A 19,190-nucleotide genomic window follows, 5' to 3' on the forward strand; every position below is an offset into this window, starting at 1 on the left:
TTTTTCGGGTGTGGAGTTTGGTGAGCTCTTTATAGATTTTGGATACTAGCCCTTTGTCCAATATGTCATTTGCAAATATCTTTTCCCATTCCGTTGGTTGCCTTTTAGTTTTGTTGGTTGTTTCCTTTGCTGTGCAGAAGCTTTTTATCTTCATAAGGTCCCAGTAGTTCATTTTTGCTTTTAATTCCCTTGCCTTTGGGGATGTGTCAAGTAAGAAATTGCTACGGCTGAGGTCAGAGAGGTCTTTTCTTGCTTTCTCCTCTAGGGTTTTGATGGTTTCCTGTCTCACATTCAGGTCCTTTATCCATTTTGAGTTTATTTTTGTGAGTGGTGTGGTCTAGTTTCAATCTTCTGCATGTTGCTGTCCGGTTCTTCCAGCACCATTTGTTAAAGAGGCTGTCTTTTTTCCATTGGATGTTCTTTCCTGCTTTGTCAAAGATTAGTTGGCCATACGTTTGTGGGTCTAGTTCTGGGGTTTCTATTCTATTCCATTGGTCTGTGTGTCTGTTTTTGTGCCAATACCATGCCGTCTTGATGATTACAGCTTTGTAGTAGAGGCTAAAGTCTGGGATTGTGATGCCTCCTGCTTTGGTCTTCTTCTTCAAAATTACTTTGGCTATTCGGGGCCTTTTGTGGTTCCATATGAATTTTAGGATTGCTTGTTCTAGTTTCGAGAAGAATGATGGTGCAATTTTGGCTGGGATTGCATTGAATGTGTAGATAGCTTTGGGTAGTATTGACATTTTGACAATATTTATTCTTCCAACCCATGAGCACGGAATGTTTTTCCATTTCTTTGTATCTTCTTCAATTTCCTTCATAAGCATTCTAGAGTTTTCAGCATACAGATCTTTTATATCTTTGGTTAGATTTATCCCTAGGTATTTTATGCTTCTTGGTGCAATTGTGAATGGGATCAGTTTCTTTGTCTTTCTGTTGCTTCATTATTAGTGTATAAGAATGCAACTGATTTCTGTACATTGATTTTGTATCCTGCGACTCTGCTAAATTCATGTATCAGTTCTAGAGGACTTTTGGTGGAGTCTTTTGGATTTTCCATGTATAATATCATGTCATCTGCAAAAAGTGAAAGCTTGACTTCATCTTTGCCAATTTTGATGCCTTTGATTTCCTTTTGTTGTCTGATTGCTGATGCTAGAACTTCCAACACTATATTAAACAACAGCGGTGAGAGTGGACATCCTGTTGTGTTCCTGATCTCAGGGAAAAAGCTCTAAGTTTTTCCCTGTCTTCATACCTCAGGTCACCATCTGGAATCATCTTTTCATTTTTATGATCGTTTATTTTCCATTCTTCCCCTCCCGACCCCCCATTGGAATGTGAGCTCCATGAGCAGGATCTGGGTCTGTCTTGTTCATGTCTGTACTTCTCGTGTTTAGAAAACTTGGCACATATACTGAGTGAGGGAATGATAGAAGCCACGACTTTCAAGGACGGAAGAAGAGAGAGGATTGGTAAAGATACAAAGGGGTTCCACGACGAGATTTGTGAAGGGCTTCTATCTGATACCGTCTCTATTCTCTGTAAAGAATAGCAGTAGTCTTCTGAGTGAGGAGTGTCAGGACGGTGGAAATGGCCAGGCTTCAGCCTGGGCAGATGGCTGGAACATGGCAGGAAGCAGGTGTAAGGGAATTTGACCGGGTGGATTTGGAGTCCTTCAGGTAGAGGAGGGGCGATGGCAGCGTGAGTCTGGAAGAATGGAATGGTCCTGAATTGAACTGAGAACACAAGTAACACAAGAAGACAGAAATGGGGTTTTAGCGTGGTAACATTAGCCACCATGGTTAAAGGTGCTGGAGGGGTTCATCAGAATGTAGCGACTTGTTGGCAGAAGGAGAGTCTGGGGAAAGGGATAAGAGTGCTAAAGTGGACCGGTGTTTAGTGCCATGAGTTTGGTTTTTGTTGAGTTGGTGGAATTAGCCAATCCCAAAGTCCATGTGATAGAAAACAAGTGCTGGGCTCTTGATAGGAAGAGCCGTTGGTGTTTCTGATTGATAAATGTTCTAACTTAACTAGTGAAAGGAGTGCAGTATTTCTAAGTGCAGGAAGACCTGGACTGAGTGCCCTGAAAACCGTCCTTGTAAAACACTCATTTCTAAAGCCCCGGGACCATGCGTGGCACCTGAGACAAAGCACCATACATAAATGTTGAGGAAATGAAAGAATGATGATGAACTGAGAAGTTCAGTCTAGCCGCTGTGAAAGGCAGTGTGAATAAATAAAACCTTGGTTTTGATTCATCCATATTTGATTTTGACCCATTGTAAATACTTCCGATGGGACAAGATACATTTTTATATTCAAATATTCATGTTTCTTAGTACGTTAAATGTCTAGCATAAAGCTTTTTTCAGACAGTTTTTTTTACACAAATTAGTAGAGTTCTTAAAAAATTTTTTTTAACATTTATTTATTTTTGAGAAACAGAGTGAGACAAAGCATGAGCGGGGGAGGGGCAGAGAGAGAAGGAGACACAGAATCCGAAGCAGGCTCCAGGCTCCGAGCCGTCAGCACAGAGCCCGACGTGGGGCTCGAACCCACAAACTGCGAGATCATGACCTGAGCCGAAGTCAGACGCTCAACTGACTGACCCACCCAGGCTCCCCAGTAGAATTCTTAATATAAAAATCTGAATTAACACCAGTAAACTGGTAGACAATCCTATTGCCGCCTGTTGTGTCATTGTGTGGGACAGTTGAATTCTTCTACTGTATTTTTATAAAAGATTTAATGTTTTGTCACGTTTTAAATCTGAAAGTTGAAATATTCGCCAGCAGCTTGGAATCCTGTCAGAATTGGGGGGTTTAGAAATTAATTTTTCTCTCATTAAGTATAAAAGTGAGGTTCAAAGAGGAGAGGAGAATAACACCAGAATAATAAACACTCTGAACGTGACACTCCCTGTGGTTGGGTTGTTGGTGGCACTTACAGCATCGAGGTCAGGAGAGAATTCCTGAGTCCAGCCCCTACCTGAGCCTCTGTCCGCAGCAATTCAGGCCTTGCTGACATCTTCAGCGGCTTGAAGAGAAACCTGTAATGCCTCTACAAGGTCGAAAGATTTGCAACAGAGAATCCAAGAGAGGCAATGATTGACATCTGAAAAGCAAAAGCTGCTTTACTCACCTTTTAAAATGTCTTTTTTAAGTTTATTTTTGAGAGAGGGAGAGCGAGCATGAACCGGGGAGGGGCAGAGAGAGAGGGAGACACAGAATCTAAAAGGCAGGCTGTAGGCTCTGAGCTCTTCCCACAGAGCCCGACGCGGGGCTCGGACCCACGAACCGTAAGACCATGACCTGAGCCCAAGTCGGACGCTTAACCTACTGAGCCACCAGGAGCCCCACACCTTTTAAAATCTTTTGAAACCAACCCGAGACAAAGTCCACAGAAAACGTGAACCTTTGAAAATTACAGAATATTACTAAGTGATGGTGGTGGGTCATTGGCCGAAGTTTGATTAAAACTTTGGTATTTAACAGAGAGGGAGGCAAACCATAAGAGACTCTTAACTATAGAGGACAAACTGAGAGTTGATGGCGGGAGGTGGGAGAGGGTTGGGCTAGATGGGTTATGGGCATTAAGGAGGGTGCTTGTTGCCAGGACAGCGGGAGGGTGTTGTATGTTAAGTGATAAGTCACTAAATTCTACTCCTGAAACCAATACTATATTATATGTTCACTAACTTGAATTTAAATAAAATCTTGGAAGAAGAAACAAAACCTTTGGAATTGAAAATTTACCATTGTTTCAGAAATCTATTCAGTTGCTTTTAAAATAAGTTTCTTGAAATAAGGTGCTAGGTTAGAAAATTTGGAAAATATAGAAATGTAAAATTTCCTGTTACTACCACCGGCCAGAGGAAACCAAGAGCAGTGATTTAATGTGCATGTACAATAGCTATATGAACTTAGCAGACTGAGATCACACCAAGTGAGATCACATAGTGCAGTCTTTTGCTTTTTTAAAAAATTACGCTAAGAATATTCCAATGGCATTTGAGATTCTTTGAAAATATAGTTTTCATGATATTCCATATTATGAATGTAGCATAATTTATTGTAGTATTCTCTTATTTTTGAACATTTAGCTTCTTAAAAAATTGCCTACATTGATACAGAGATTAACATCTTCTTATGTAAATTTTTTTCAACATTTCCATTTTTTTTTACCTTAGGTTAAGATCCCAGTAGAATTAAGGGGTCAGGTTACTTTTTCCAAAAGGTTGTACTAATTTATATTTTCCACAGCAGAATATCTGTTTTATCTAACCAGTCCTCATTATTAATACTTTTCTTTAATTTTTGGTAGTTTTTGGTCAATAATTTATTGTTTTAATTTGTATTTTAAGACTGAGATTGAACATTTAAAATAAATTGGTTGTCCATATTTCATTTTCTGAGAATTGCCTCTTCATATCCTTTGACAATTTCTCTTCTGTTAGTGACCTGATGTTTTTCTCCTCACCTTACATAAACTCATTTGCATTTAGGACGAAAAAATTCTTAATCTTTGTGGCAGCTATTTTTGGTGTTTGCCTTTTAACTTTATCATTTAATTTTATGATACACAAAAGACCCTATTTGTGTTTAGTGTAATCCATCCATCATTTCCTTTATGAATTCTCCATGAATAGTTGTTTTAAGGTTCACAATTTGATATTTAAAAACATATGAACACATCAAACATTTTCCACACCATACTCTACTAAGTAAAAAGCGCTTATGAAATTGACATAGCATTTACCAGCTTGGGCTGCTGGTCTGTAATTTTAATAGTATCTGAAGGATTATACTGGAATTCTGCCAGCCTGAAGTCATTAAAAGGCTTTGAGCAACAATTCAGCATCTTTTTCAAATTTAAGAAAAGCTCCATATGGCATAATTATTCAAAGCTAAGGTCATAGAAACTACTTAAACCTTTGAAATTTATAATTAAAGGATTAATATTAACTTATGAAGACATTGTCATTTTGGCTTAAAATGGATTTCTAATCTCAATTCTGTTCCCTTTACTTTGATCTTTTCCCTGACTTTTTCCTTTGCTAAAAATGTGAAGTTTTATATCCTTAAATTTTTAAATTAAATATTATCCCTAAACAGTTGAGATTTATAAAAATTGATTGACAAATAACATCCTGCCTAACTTTTACAATATTCCACAAATGTTGAGGAACTTCCAAGTTGGCATAAGTCACAGTTTGATAGAATGGACCATAATGATAATTCTCAACCTAACAGTAGATTAATTTACAAAAGAAAAACATGCACAAATGACAACTTGGAAAACTTTGTGCACATACTTTGAATGTGATGAGTTGGTGTTCATTTATATCAAAGTTTAGAATTTCGAAGCATCTTCAGAGTACCTCCATTGGGAACCTCGTTGAAGTGCTGAAAGGGCCTAAGTCTTGTTTTATACCAGAGCTAAGACTTTTTGGTCATTTTGACAATATCTGCACATCAGCCCAAACCAAGTATTTTCGTTAAATCGGTCTATGTATCTTCTGCGTCACAAGAGGAATTGTGTGTTCCCTAGAGACACAGTTTTGCACCGATCCCCGGCTCTCTCCTACTTTTTCTTGTTCTCATGCGGGTCACCTGTTTCACAGCGATTCCACTAGATGAGTCCTGGAGTGAGGTCTGAGGTGTTTGCCTATTGAACAAGAAGAGCAGATACTGGATATTCACGCTGTCAAGGTTTTGCCGTCCCAGCCCGAGTGGGGCTGCCAAACTCAATGCCAGGGTGGAGTCACACATGCACATGGCAGTGGGGCTGCTCCCTGCTGAATGGCTCTTGCTGTTTCCCACAGAATCTTCCGCCGATGCTCCCTCCGCCTCTGTGCTGCATGTTAAAGAGCACTTCCGTTTCCTGGCAATCTGGGAGAGCAAATCAATAGCTTAACTTCAAAGTCTAGTTTTCCTAGGCCAGAGAGCTATGTTTTACTTGGAGAAAATTAAAAGGCAGTATATTCTACGTTAAGGCTATTTCAAAATAAAATCTAGAATTATAAGTGAATCTTTGTTTATTTTGAAAGTAAATATTTACAGTTTACAAGATTAACCCTCCCTTGTTCTCCAGCCTAACTTTCTAATATTCTAATTGCACCGTTGGCAATGGAAGCCCGCCGTTCATGGGAAGTTGTTGGTTTTATCCTTTGGGGTGTTCTGAAGGGAGAAAATCTCTACCTAGAATAAAGGGACAATCTCTGTTAGGCCAGGGTAAAAAGATGGTATTTTGACTTTAGAAGTTACTGGAAACAGAACAATTTATTTGGCATCTTCAGAGAGTGATATCCCAACTGAGAGAACTGAGAGTAAAATAAGTAGGTATTTGTGCCCAAAAGCATTTGTATGTGTGTTCATTTTGGTTTCTGTGAGGTTTTTTTGCGTCTGTGCGTGCGCGTGTGCGTGTGTGTGTGTGTGTGTGTGTGTGTGTGTGTGTGTGTTTGAGTGGAGTATTGATAACTGTACAATCCTTTTTGATCCTTTCAGCTTCATGGTCGAACCTGTAGGAGTCTTACTAGCAGTGTATCTTTTTTCATGACACTGAAGAAAAAAAAATGAAAAAACGTGCATTTCATTAATATCTTCAGCAATGATGAAATGATTACAAATAAGAACAGAAATTGTAATTTAGGGCACCGTCTTGATGGTTTACCATAAATAGGGGGCTTACGCCTCCCAACCTACCTGGGAAGGTCCCAGTTTGCACCTGTTGCCCCAGGATCCTGAATGATTTAACACCCCCCTCCTCCTTTCACTTTTAAGCATGTCCCAGCCTGCATGTTAAGCTCTGTGATTACCCTAACTATGAGGGTGCTTTTTATGTGAAGGAGGCATCTCTTCTCTTTATATATCCTATGATTTCGTTGTTGAACATTATAATGCTGACTACATAGATTTTAAATGAGTGCCTTTTTGAAAATAATACTGAACTTAAACTATAGGCAACTAGACTCTAATTATGTTAACATTCTAACCAGCCTTTCCTGATGTTTTTTCTGTCCCAGGCCAACATTTCAGTAACGTTTTATGCACTTAGGACAAAAGCATTTTCCAGTTGTTAGGAGGCTCAAGGAAGTTGGAATGAAGGGACAGAGCCTCCCTATCCATACTCCTGCCTTCTTTGTTTGGAGACTTTCTGGGAGGTGAGGGCAGAGGACGAGCTGATGGGCATCAGGTGGTAGGCAGAGTGTCTGACTCTCAGAGGTGTCAGAGGGCATAGCGCATGGGTGGAGCTCTGGGATGGGAGTCAAGTCTTGTCCTAATCATTGTTTATAATGGGAGGGCGGCAGTCATTCCTGTGGAAGGGGGTTTTCTAATTCAGTGTCGTGAGGATTAAGTTAATAATCAAAAATGGCCAATGAATATAACTAAGTTGGATACATTATGGGACACAGTAAAAATAAATATAGTATATGACCAGAAAAAGTGCATTTGGTTTAAATATAGCTCTTTATCCTCATGAGTAATGAAGGAAGTACTAATTTAGACAAGATACTATTTTTCATGTATTGAGTAAACAAATTATTTTAAATGATACCGAGTATCACTTTTAATCAATAATATGAAATACCAAGGGTGCAATAGATAAATACTCCAAAATTCTAAATTCTATTAGTGGGAATGTAAATTGGTACAACTTTCCTGAAAGCCTTTAATTATCTATACTGTGGACTTCTAAAATATTCATCTCTTTTGATTTAGTAGTCTGTTTCTTGGTTAGCATAACATCAATACCAAAACCCAAAACAGGTAGCCCTCTAACAACAGATTAAGCTCAGAAGTCTGTTGCATTTCTACACACCAAAAATGAAGCAGAAGGAAGAAAATTAAGAAAACAATTGCATTTGGGGGCGCCTGGGTGGCTCGGTCAGTTAAGCGTCCAACTTCAGCTCAGGTCATGATCTCACGGTTCCTGGGTTCAAGCTCCACGTCGGACTCTGTGCTGACACCTCAGAGCCTGGAGCCTGCTTCGGATTCTGTGTCCCCCTTTCTCTCTGCCCCTCCCCTGCTTGCACTCCATCTCTCTCTCTCAAAAATAAATAAACATTAAAAATTTTTAAAAAGAAGGGGCGCCTGGGTGGCGCAGTCGGTTAAGCGTCCGACTTCAGCCAGGTCACGATCTCGCGGTCCGTGAATTCGAGCCCCGCGTCGGGCTCTGGGCTGATGGCTCGGAGCCTGGAGCCTGCTTCCGATTCTGTGTCTCCCTCTCTCTCTGCCCCTCCCCCGTTCGTGCTCTGTCTCTCTCTGTCCCAAAAATAAATAAACATTGAAAAAAAAAATTAAAAAAAATTTTTTTAAAAGAAAAAGAAAATAATCACATTTAAAATTGTACCAAATATAAGATACCTAGGAATTTACCTGCCTGAAGTGGTGAAAGACCTGTGCTCTGAAAACTATAAAACACTGATGAAAGAAATTGGAGACAACACAAAGAAATGGAAAGATGTTCCATGCTCATGGGTTGGAAGAACAAATATTGTTAAAATGGTCTACACTACCCAAAGCACTCTACAGATTTAATGCATTCCTTATGAAAATAACGACAGCATTTTTCACAGAACTAGAACAACAACAACAACAACAAATCCCTAAAATTTATATGGAGCCTCAGAAGACTCAAAAAGCCAAAGCAATCTTGAAAAAGAAAGGCAAAGCTGGAGGTGTTACAATTCCAGACTTCAAGTTATATTGTAGAGCTTCAGTGATCAAAACAGTACCATACTGGCAACAAAAATGGATACATAGGTCAATAGAACAGAATAGAAAACCCAGAAATAAATTGACAATTATATTGTCAATTAATCTTTGACAAAGCAGGAAAGAATATCCAGTGGGAAAAAGACAGTCTGTTCAACAAATGGTGTTGGGAAAACTGGTCAGTTATGTGTAAAAGAATGACCCTGGACCACTTTCCTACACCATACACAAAAATAAACTCAAAATGGTTTGACCTGAACCATAAAAATCCTAGAAGAGAGCACAAGCAGTTAATGTGTCTGACATTAGCCATAGCAACATTTTTCTAGATATATCTCCTGAGGCAAGGGAAATAAAAGCAAAAACAAACTATTGAGACTACATAAGAAAAAAAAAATCTTCTGCACAGAAAAGGAAGCAATCAACAAAACTAATAGGCAGTCTACTGAATTGGAGAACATATTTGCAAATGATATATCCAAAAATGGGTTAGTATGCAAAATACATAAAGAACTTATACAAGTCAAGACCCAAGAACAAATAATCCAATTTAATAATGGACAGAGGACATAAACACATTTCTCCAAAGACATCCAGATGTCCAACAGACACATGAAAAGGTGCTCAACATCACTCATCATTAGGAAAATGAAAACTGCAATGAGATACCACCTCACACCTGTCAGAATGCCTAAAATAAAAGTCACAAGAAACAACAGGTGTTGGCAAGGCTATGTAGAAAGGGGACCCTCATGCACTGGTGGTGGGAATGCAAACTGGTGCAGTCACTGTGGAAAACAGTATGGAGGTTCCTCCTAAAGTTAAAAATAGAACTACCTTACAATCCAGTAATTGCACTACTATTTTCCCCTAAAATACAAAAAACACGAATTCAGAGGAATACATGCACCCCTATGTTTAAAACAGCTTTATTTATAATAGCCGAGATATGGAAGCAGTCCAAGTGTTCATTAATAGATGAATGGATAAAGAAGGTGTGATATATAGATATAGATATAGATATAGATATATAGATATAGATATATACACACATACACATATATATATATACACACACATGTATATGTATATAGATATAGATATAGATGCACACAATGGAATATTATTCAGCCATAAAAAAGAATGAAATCTTGCCATTTGCAATGACATGGATGGAGCTAGGGAGTAGAATGCTAAGTGAAATATGTCAGTGAGAGAACAAATGCCATATGATTTCACTCGTGTGGAACTTAAGAAACAAAACAAACGAGCAAATTAAAAAAAGAGAGGGAGAGGCAGACAGACTCTTAACTATAGAGAACAAAATGGTGATTACCAGAAGGGATGGGTGAAACATACGATAGGGATTAAGGAGTGCACTTGTCGTGACGGGTACTGGGCGATGTGTGGGAGTATATCACCCCATTGTACACCTGAAACTAATAGCACACTGTATGTTAACTCTACTGGAATTAAAATAAATTTAGAAAGGAAGGAAGGGAGGGAGGGAAAGAAAGCTAGCTAGCTGAGGGACGGTTAGCAGGCCATGGCACTCTCTTAATGCTTTCAGCATTTGGTGCCTGTTTTGTGTATAGCCATCCTAGATGCTGGATATAGTAATGAACAAAACAGGCAGATATTCCTGTGTCCTCAGAGCTCACATTCTAGCAGGAGAGACAGACAGTAAATAGTGAGCATGCCACCTAATGAACTTACACTGAATTGTTAAACAAACAAACAAAAAAGTGTCTAAGTGCTACTGAATAAGAAATGATAGAAAAGATGAAGGGAGACTCTGGAGTGCCAGAATTGGGGACATTTAAGTAATGCGATCGGGTTGGCCTCATTGAGAAAGTCAAGGAAGGAGTTGAATGAACGATATGGATGCCTGGAGGAAGCAATTTCTGATGGAGCGAACAGCCAGTGCAAAGGCCAAGCAAGACTGGCTTGGTGAAGGACCAGCTGGGAACCTGTGTGGGGAGAGTAGAGCAGACAGGGCGAGAGAGCAGGAGATGAGGTTTGAGGGATCCCAGGGGTCCTGATCACATAGGGCCTGCGAGGCCGTCAGGACTTTTGACTTTCACTCTGAGTAATGGAAGCACATTAGGGCATCGGGCCAAGGAGTGGTGTGATCCAACTTAGACTTGCAAAGATCATTCTGGCAGTGTGAGGATGAAAGTGGGAAACCCATTAGAGGGGTACTGCTGTACCCCAAGGGAGAGATTATGGGGGCTTGGGCCAGAGTGGCGTCAGTGGAGGTGGTCAGGTTCTGGGTGTATTTGAAGCTAGTGCCAGCACGGCTTCTTGATGGATTTGATCTGGGATGTGAGACCCATCCAGAGAAAAGAGGTCATAGATTACGTTTATGATGGGAAAAATGCAAATATGCTGGTTCATCTCTGTGGGATGGGATTATGTGGTTTTTCAGAATGTTCTATGTTTTGACCACATCGTAGTCCGACAGCAATGTACAAGTCACCAGCTACTTCTAGTGTTGTCCTGCCCCCGAGCCCTGGGACGTCTTCCGCCTGCTTCCCCTTTTCCGCCCTGAGAGACCAGAGTTGCACACAAAAAAGGATGTGCCGGCCGGCCCTTCAGTCCTGGTGTCACATTAGCTGACGTCAGAAACTGAGTGGCATGATTGTGATGCCACCAGCCCCTCCTCAGCCTTGCCTGCGAGGTTGGGGGCTTCTCAAAGACCCTTCCCCTGGTCCAGGTCATCTTTCCTTCAAAGAAAAGCAGAAGCAAAGCTTGATTGCCTAGCTGCAGCCTGCTCGAAGGGCTCTCACTTTTGCTCCTGCAACCCTGATGAGTGCCAAAGGAAAAGTGGGCTTCTCTGACTTTAGACTACTCCTCCCCCAAGGAAAGCCAGACCCCGGGTCTGCTAGGGAAAAAAGGAGAAGATGGTTTTGGTCCTGAGACTGTGCAGGCGGGTAGTCTGAGGGACACATGACCATCTGACCTCAGAGAGAAGAAGGTAAGACAGAGACATTCTCTCTGCTCCTGAGACAGGGATCTTTTTAAAAAAACAAATCTCGGGGGCGCCTAGCTGGCTCAGCCGGTAGAGCATGCAACTCTTGATCTTGAGGTCGTGAGTTCAAGCCCCATGGTGGGAATCACGGCTTACTTTACAAAAAGAAAACACACACACACAAATCTCATTGCTGGGCTGGATTAGGCACTGGCAATATGAAAACAGCCTCTCCCCTCAAAGAGATTGCCTTTAATGGGGCAGAGATAATGGGAACAAACGAAATTGTGATTACATTTAACTGAAATCGGAGCCATTGTCTAGGTCTGTTGGCCAGCATGACTTGAGGAACTCCCAGGAAGTCTGTGGGGGAGGGGTAGAGTCCAGCAGGACCTTCTGGACAAGGTAGATTGTTCACCTTGCAAAACCTGACCTGTCCCCATTAAACACTAACTCTGTATTTCTCCCTCCCCTAGCCCTTGGCACCCAGCATTCTACCTTCTCTCTCTATGGACTTGGTGACCCTCGGTACCTCTTGAGAGTGGAATCAAACAGTATTTATCTTTTTGTAACTGGTGTGTTTCACTTAGCACAAGGTCTTCAAGGTTTATCTATGTTGTAGCATGCGTAGAGTGTCCTTTTTTAATGCTTCTTTTTTTAAAGTTTATTTATTTTGGGAGAGAGAGAGAGAGAGAGAGACAGAGAATCCTAAGCAGGATCTGCACTGTCAGCCCAGAACCCAATGCCAGGCTCGATCTCAGGAACCATGAAATCATGACCTGAGCCGAAATCAAGAGTTGGACGCTTAACTGACGGAGCCACCAAGCCACCCCAGAGTTTCCTTTTCTTAAAAAAGGCTGAATAATACTCCACTGTATGATACACCACACTTTGTTTACCCATTTGGCCCATCAGTAGACATTTCGGTTGCTTCCATTTTTTGGCTGTTGTGACTCATTCTGCTATGAATCTGGGTGTCCAAATATTTGTCTGAGTTTCTGCTTTCAATTATTTTGGGTATAATACTCAGTGTGGAATTGCTGGGCCAGGTGGTAATTCTGTTTTAACTTTTTGGAGGAGCCCTCCATACTCTTTTCCGTAGCTGGAGCCTTATTTCCATTCCCACTGGCAGGTGCATGAGGGTTCCAGTTTCTCCACATCGTTGCCGACACTTGATATAAAAAAAAATTTTTTTTTAACATTTATTCATTTTTGAGAGACAGAGTGAGTGGGGCAGGGGCAGGGAGAGAGGGAGCACAGAATGTGAAGCAAGCTCCCAGCTCCGGGCTGTCAGCGCAGAGCCCGATGCGGGGCTCAAACTCACAGACCGTGAGATCATGACCTGAGCCGAAGTCGGACACTTAAACCACGAAACCACTCAGATGCCCCAACCAACACTTGGTTTGGATTTGTTTTGTCTCTCTACTTGCCATCAAAACGAGTGTGAGTTGGGATCATCCTCTACCTTTCTCAGCTGTCTCCCCACCACAGACACAACCTGTGCTGCGCACCCACCCCACCAGGTTCCCTTTTCCACAAAGAGGCCAGAAGCGTTCTGCCTTCACAGCTTTACGTGTATTTTTTTCTCTCTGCCAGGAAGACCTGGTGAACTCATTGTCCTCATTCAGAGATGTGACCTTGTCTTACTCCTTCTTATACCAGCTCCAGAAGACATCAGGCTTTTTCCCATATCAGGTGTCTTCTCTTAAAAACATTTTTTTATCAAGATATAATTCACCTACTGATGATGTTTCATTATGCAACTTTTGACAAGCCGTCACCACAATCAAGATGAACAACTATTCCACCACCTCGAATATTCTCCAGACCCTTTGTTGTCAATCCCACTTCCTTTAGCCCCAATTCCCAGTAACCACTCATCTGCTTTCTGTGACTATTAGATTCGCCTCTTCTGGAATGTTATATAAATGAATCATTCTGTTTATAGCCCTTTGTGTCTGGTTTCTTTCCCTTTAGCATCATGCATTTGAGATTCATTTATGTTCTTGTGTGTAGCAGCAGTCTATTCTTATTTATTGCTAATAATATTCCACTGCACATATGTACCAACTTTGTCCCTTCGCTAGTTGAGAAATATTTGGGTGGTTAAACATTCATGTAAGGGTTTTGTAGGAACATAAATTTTTCATTCCACTTGGGTCAATAAGAAGGAGTGGGATCGCTGAGTTGCATGTTAACTGTTTATATGTATATTTTCTAAATGTTCATTTATTTTTGAGAGTGAGAGTGAGAGCGTGAGCGGGGGAGAGGCGGAGAAAGAGGGGGACGGAAGATCTGGAGTAGACCCTGTGCTGACAGCAGTGAGCCCGATGCAGAGCTTGAACTCAGGAACCGCAAGATTTGTGACCTGAGCTCAACTAGGACACTCAACTGACTGAGCCACCCAGACGCCCATAACTGTATTTTTAAACTTTCTTAGAAGCTGCCAAACTGTTTTCCAAATTGGCTGTATCATTTTGCATTCAGACAGCATCTGTGAGTTCTAGGTGCTCTGTATCCTCACCAGCATTTGATATTGTTGAATTTGTAATGTCATTTTAGCTATCCTAACGGCTGTGTCACATGGCTTGTGTGTTTCCCTAATAACTAATAATGTTGAACATCTTCAGGTATGTGTCATTTGACTGTCTCTCTTGGTAAAGCATAAATGTTTTTCTGATTTTATATGTGTTTGTTTTCTTTTTATTGAATTTTGATAGTTCTTTATATATTCTGGATACCAGGCCTTTGTAAGATGTATGACTTGCACGCACTTTTCACAGTCAGTGGCTTAACTTCTCATCCTTAAATAGTGCCTTTCAGAGAGCAGGGTTTCTTAATTTTTATGAGGTTTAATTTATCACTTTGTTCTTTTACAGATCACATTTCTGGTGTCATATCTAAGAAATCTGTGCCCGACATAAAGTCACGTAGAGTTTCTCCTGTTTCCTTGCGGAAGTTTTATGTTTCAAGTTTTATATTTAGATCTGTGCTCCATTTTGAGTCAGTTTTGGGGAATGGTGCAAGGCACAGATTAAGATTCAATTGTTTCGGGGTTGCCTGGGTAGCTCAGTTGGTTAAGCGTCCGACTCTTGATTTCGGCTCAGGTCATGATCTCATGGTTCATGGGTTCAAGCCCTGTTTGAGCCCTGTGCTGTCAGTGCAGAGCCTGCTTGGCGTTCTCTCTCTCTTCCTCAAAATAAAAGAAAAAATAATAAATGTAAAAAACCGATTCAATTGTTTCAGCACTATTTGTTGAAAAGACTATCTTTTCTCTGTTAAATTGCCTTTGCAGCCTGTTGAAAATCAATTGACCGTAAATATGTAGTGTGCTGCTAGACTCTAATTTTGTACAATTGATATACATGACTGTTCTTTTCCAATACGACAGGGTGTCGATTAATGTAGTTCTATAATTGGTCTAGGAGACAGGTGCTGTAAGTTGTCCAACTTTGTTCTTTTTCAAGAACGTTTTGCCTATGGTGGTTCCTTTGCTTTTCTTAGAATCAGCATAGTAAAGTCTGCATAAAATACTGCTGGGGTTTTTAAAAACCTGTGTTGACTCTGTTTGTGAGTTTGGAAAGAAATGAAATCTTAATGATATTGAATTTTCCAATCCATGAAAATAGACTATCTTGCCATTTATTCAGGTTTTCTTTAATTTCTTTCATCAAGGTTTATAGCTCTCAGCATACAGATTTGACATTTATCTTGTTAGATTTATACCTAACCATTTCATGTTTTTAACTTTAATTCCCAGTTGTTGGTTGCTAATATATAAAAATACAGTCAATTTTTTAATATTGATCTTGTGGCCTATGACCTTTCTACTTCCTAAACTCACTTCTTAGTTCTAGTTACTTTCTTTTTTTATAGATCCTTTGGGATTTCTACATAATCAGAGAAGTACCTGTTATTTAATAATTTTCCTTGTGAGTTTCTTTTTTTAATGAAGCAAAATATATCAAGATATTTCTCAACACTCTCACTGACATAATTATTTTATTAGACTGGTGACTTTTAGAAAATGACTTCTCAAAACAAACCTAACCTAAGAAAAATCAAATGAGATTACACCAATCAGAGAAAATGCATATAGGATGTGGAGGCAGGTGCATTTGTAATTTCCCAGTGTATTTTGTTATGTCCAGTGATATGTATATGATTTTTAAAAATAACAATAATACAAACAAACATATGATAGGCAAAGTCATGGGTATTTTCAAATACCTCTTTTTAAGATGCAAATTATTCTTGGTCTTGACTTCTCATATTGATCATCCTTTTTAAAAATCAAAATGATTTTAAAATGTTTAAAATAATATAATTTATGAATATATTCTAAATATCACATTCGATTGAGAGCCTCTGCTATTTAAAATTCTAAAATTTTTAGGGGTGTCTGGGCTGCTCAGTCGGTTAAGTGTCCAACTTCAGCTCAGGTCATGATCTCGCAGTCTGTGAGTTCAAGCCCCACGTCAGGCCCTGTGCTGACAGCTCGGAGCCTGGAGCCTGCTTCGGATTCTCTGTCTCCGTCTCTCTCTCTGCCCCTCCCCTGCTCATGCTCTGTCTCTCTCATTCTCAAAAATGAATAAATGTTAAATAATAAAATAAAATAAAATAAAATAAAATAAAATAATAAAAATTTTACAAATGTAACAATATTGAAGTCAGGCCAGAAATGTAGGTCTTCTACACATATTGAAAAATTGGTTAAAAAAAAAGAAAAGAAAAGTCTATACCATACCACCCTGAATGCACCTGACGTCATCTGAAAAATTGGTAAAAACAAAAAACCATTTTGATATGTCCTTCTCAGTGAATGAATGACTTTTTTAAAAAAACAATATTACTTTGATAAGTTTTTTTTTAAGTATTGGAATCACCAAATTGTGTAGAAAATCTTTTTAACTTCCATGTTTGACATTACGTTCCCCTTGAAAATATTTTTTTTCTTTTTTTTTCCTCAAAAATATTTTTTAACTGGTCCCTTACCTCATTAGAGTGTATTTTGAACTTTATGTTCTGATTCACAACCAGCTCTCTTTCAAGTAACTTTTTGGGGAATATATCTCATCCATAGAGAGAGAGATATACATGTGTCCACAATTTAGAGTATACTAATCAATTCCAATAATAATATAGGCCCTACCATTGCACTTATGGCTGACTAACCAGCCAGGTGTATTGTATAATATTTTTCGTATTTTCCAGAATGTATTACAAACTGTTATTGAAAAAAGAAAAGCTACATTTTTAAGTGTGTGCAGATGTGAATTTTGGCGAACAGAACAATTTTTAATATTCATCTATGGTATTTACTTGGCAAAGAAAATGGACATTTGTTCCCACTGCGTGAATTTAATAGATCAGTAGACATCCTAGGGATACTCTGAGGAAGCAACCCTGGCTCATGGAAAATATCTCATCAAAGTTTGATATCTTTGAATCTATTTGTGACAGCTGCTTATGTTACTGTACATCTAATATCATTATTGAATAAGGGATTTTAACAGATCTTCCAATGAGCTTTTAAAGAGTTATAATTTAGGCCTATAATTCTATTAATGATTGCAATTCTAATGTGGATGATGGTGTTTACTCAACCCAGACTATTTTATTAGATTAAAAGTGTCATCCATTTTAGAGACTTCCTGAGATTAAGAAATTATTAGAATTGCCATACTTAGGTCATAATGGATGGCCCATTTAGTCCCATATTTGATGTCTAATGGCACCAAGATCATTGTTTTTTTCACAAGACTTAACCTTTCACAAGTTTATGGGTATTTTGAACGTCCACATCTCCAGTTTCCTTAATAATTTGTGGGTGAATGAGGCAACATATATTTAACAAGCATTTACTATATACTTAGCTCAGTGCTGATCCTAAAAAGGAAGGTAACTTTGTCCCTGCTTTCTGGAAGCTTTTATTATCGTAGCGATAATGAGAAGTATAAGCATAAAAGAACTTTAAAAACTATATAACTCTGCATAATAAAATTCTAGATTAGTGTATAATGCTGGGAAATCTGAGAAGGTCTGTAATATTCAGAGGATGTTTTATAGAGGAGGTGATCCTTGAAGTACAATATTTGGATTGGCACTAGACAGGAAGAAATTTCGGAGGCAGTCCAAGGGGATATAAGGGGAAGCCATGAGCTTAGGGCAAATTGAGAGAATGTCAAACAGTAATTAGGAAAACCTCACTTATAAAAAAGATGGACGGTGAATTTTTGAAACGTTTTTTATTTTAAAACTTAATTTACACTTGCCGAAAAGTTGTAAAAATAGTACAGAGAAATCCCCATGCACCCTTCACCCAGCTTACCCTGTGTCAACATCCTATTTATCAATGGTACATCCAATAAAATGAGGAAATGAACAGTAAGATCCTTTAACGTTGGCAGAATGCATTTGCACTGGTAATAACTGCAGGGCTTATTTGAATTTCACCGGTTTTCCCGCGAGGGTTCCTTTTGCGTTGTTCTAGGATCTACCGCCACGTGTAGTAGCCATGTCGTTTTCGTCTCCTCCAGTCTGTGGCAGTTTCTCAGTCTTCTGTCTCTTTCTTGACCTTGACATCTTTGAAGGGTACTAGTTATTTTCTAGGCTGTTTCTCACTTTGGGTCTGCCTAATGTTTTTTCATGATTGCACTGAGGTTAGGCATTTTTGGCAAGAATACTACGGAAATGATGTTCTTCCTTTATCAAGGGGTGCATGATACCGAAATATTTTACCACTGGTGACGGTGACATTGATCACTTGTTTAAGGTGCTATCTGCCGGGTTTCCCTTATGTATTCTCTTTGATATGTAAACTACCTTGAGGAGGTTCTTTGAGAAATGTTCTATCCCTCCTCAGACTTGCCTCCACTAATTTTGGCATCCATTGGTGAATCTTGCCTTCAACACTATTGTTACCTTTTTTTTAATCAGTTCCTTTGAAGTTTCGGCATTTTCTGGCTTTAACTTCTGCTGAGGGTGGTATTTTGTTTTTAATTTTAATTTTTAGTTTTTCATGTCTTTAGGAAAGAAAATATTGGAAGTCAAGTTTACCTTTTTTTTTGAGAGAGAGAGAGAGGGAGAGAGAGAGAGCAAGTGGGAGCGAGTGGGAGAAGGATAGAGGGAGAGAGAGAGAGAATCTTAAGCAGGCTCCATACCCAGCCCAGTGTGGAGCCTGATGCGGGGCTCAGTCTCACAACCATGAGATCATGACCTGAGCCGAAATCAAGAGTTGAACACTTAACCAGATGAGCCACCCAGGTGCCCCAAGGTGACTTTTTAAATGCACGTTTTTTAGAGTAAGGATTCAACTCGAAAGGAAAAGAAAAGAAAAAAATAAACTAAAGGTGGAGGTAAGTCTTGTGAAAAAAAACAATTCATGATACAAGGGTTTGTATACCTAGAAAGCAACCTCAATTTGACTACATTTTCCAGGAATAAATGTAAAGAGAGCATCATAATTAGAACAAGATTCAGTGCAGTCAGACTTTGAA

At 39.4% G+C, this 19,190-nt stretch overlaps 1 protein-coding gene across 18 annotated transcripts in view; it reads left to right on the forward strand.

Annotated features, from left to right (window-relative positions):
- Positions 1-19,190, forward strand: part of CEP112 (centrosomal protein 112) — a 467,190-nt gene that overhangs the window by 260,116 nt on the left and 187,884 nt on the right. The gene's annotated exons all lie outside the window — the stretch shown is intronic.

The sequence above is a fragment of the Felis catus genome, chromosome E1, assembly GCF_018350175.1.
Source record: "Felis catus isolate Fca126 chromosome E1, F.catus_Fca126_mat1.0, whole genome shotgun sequence".
Taxonomy (NCBI): Eukaryota; Metazoa; Chordata; class Mammalia; order Carnivora; family Felidae; genus Felis; species Felis catus.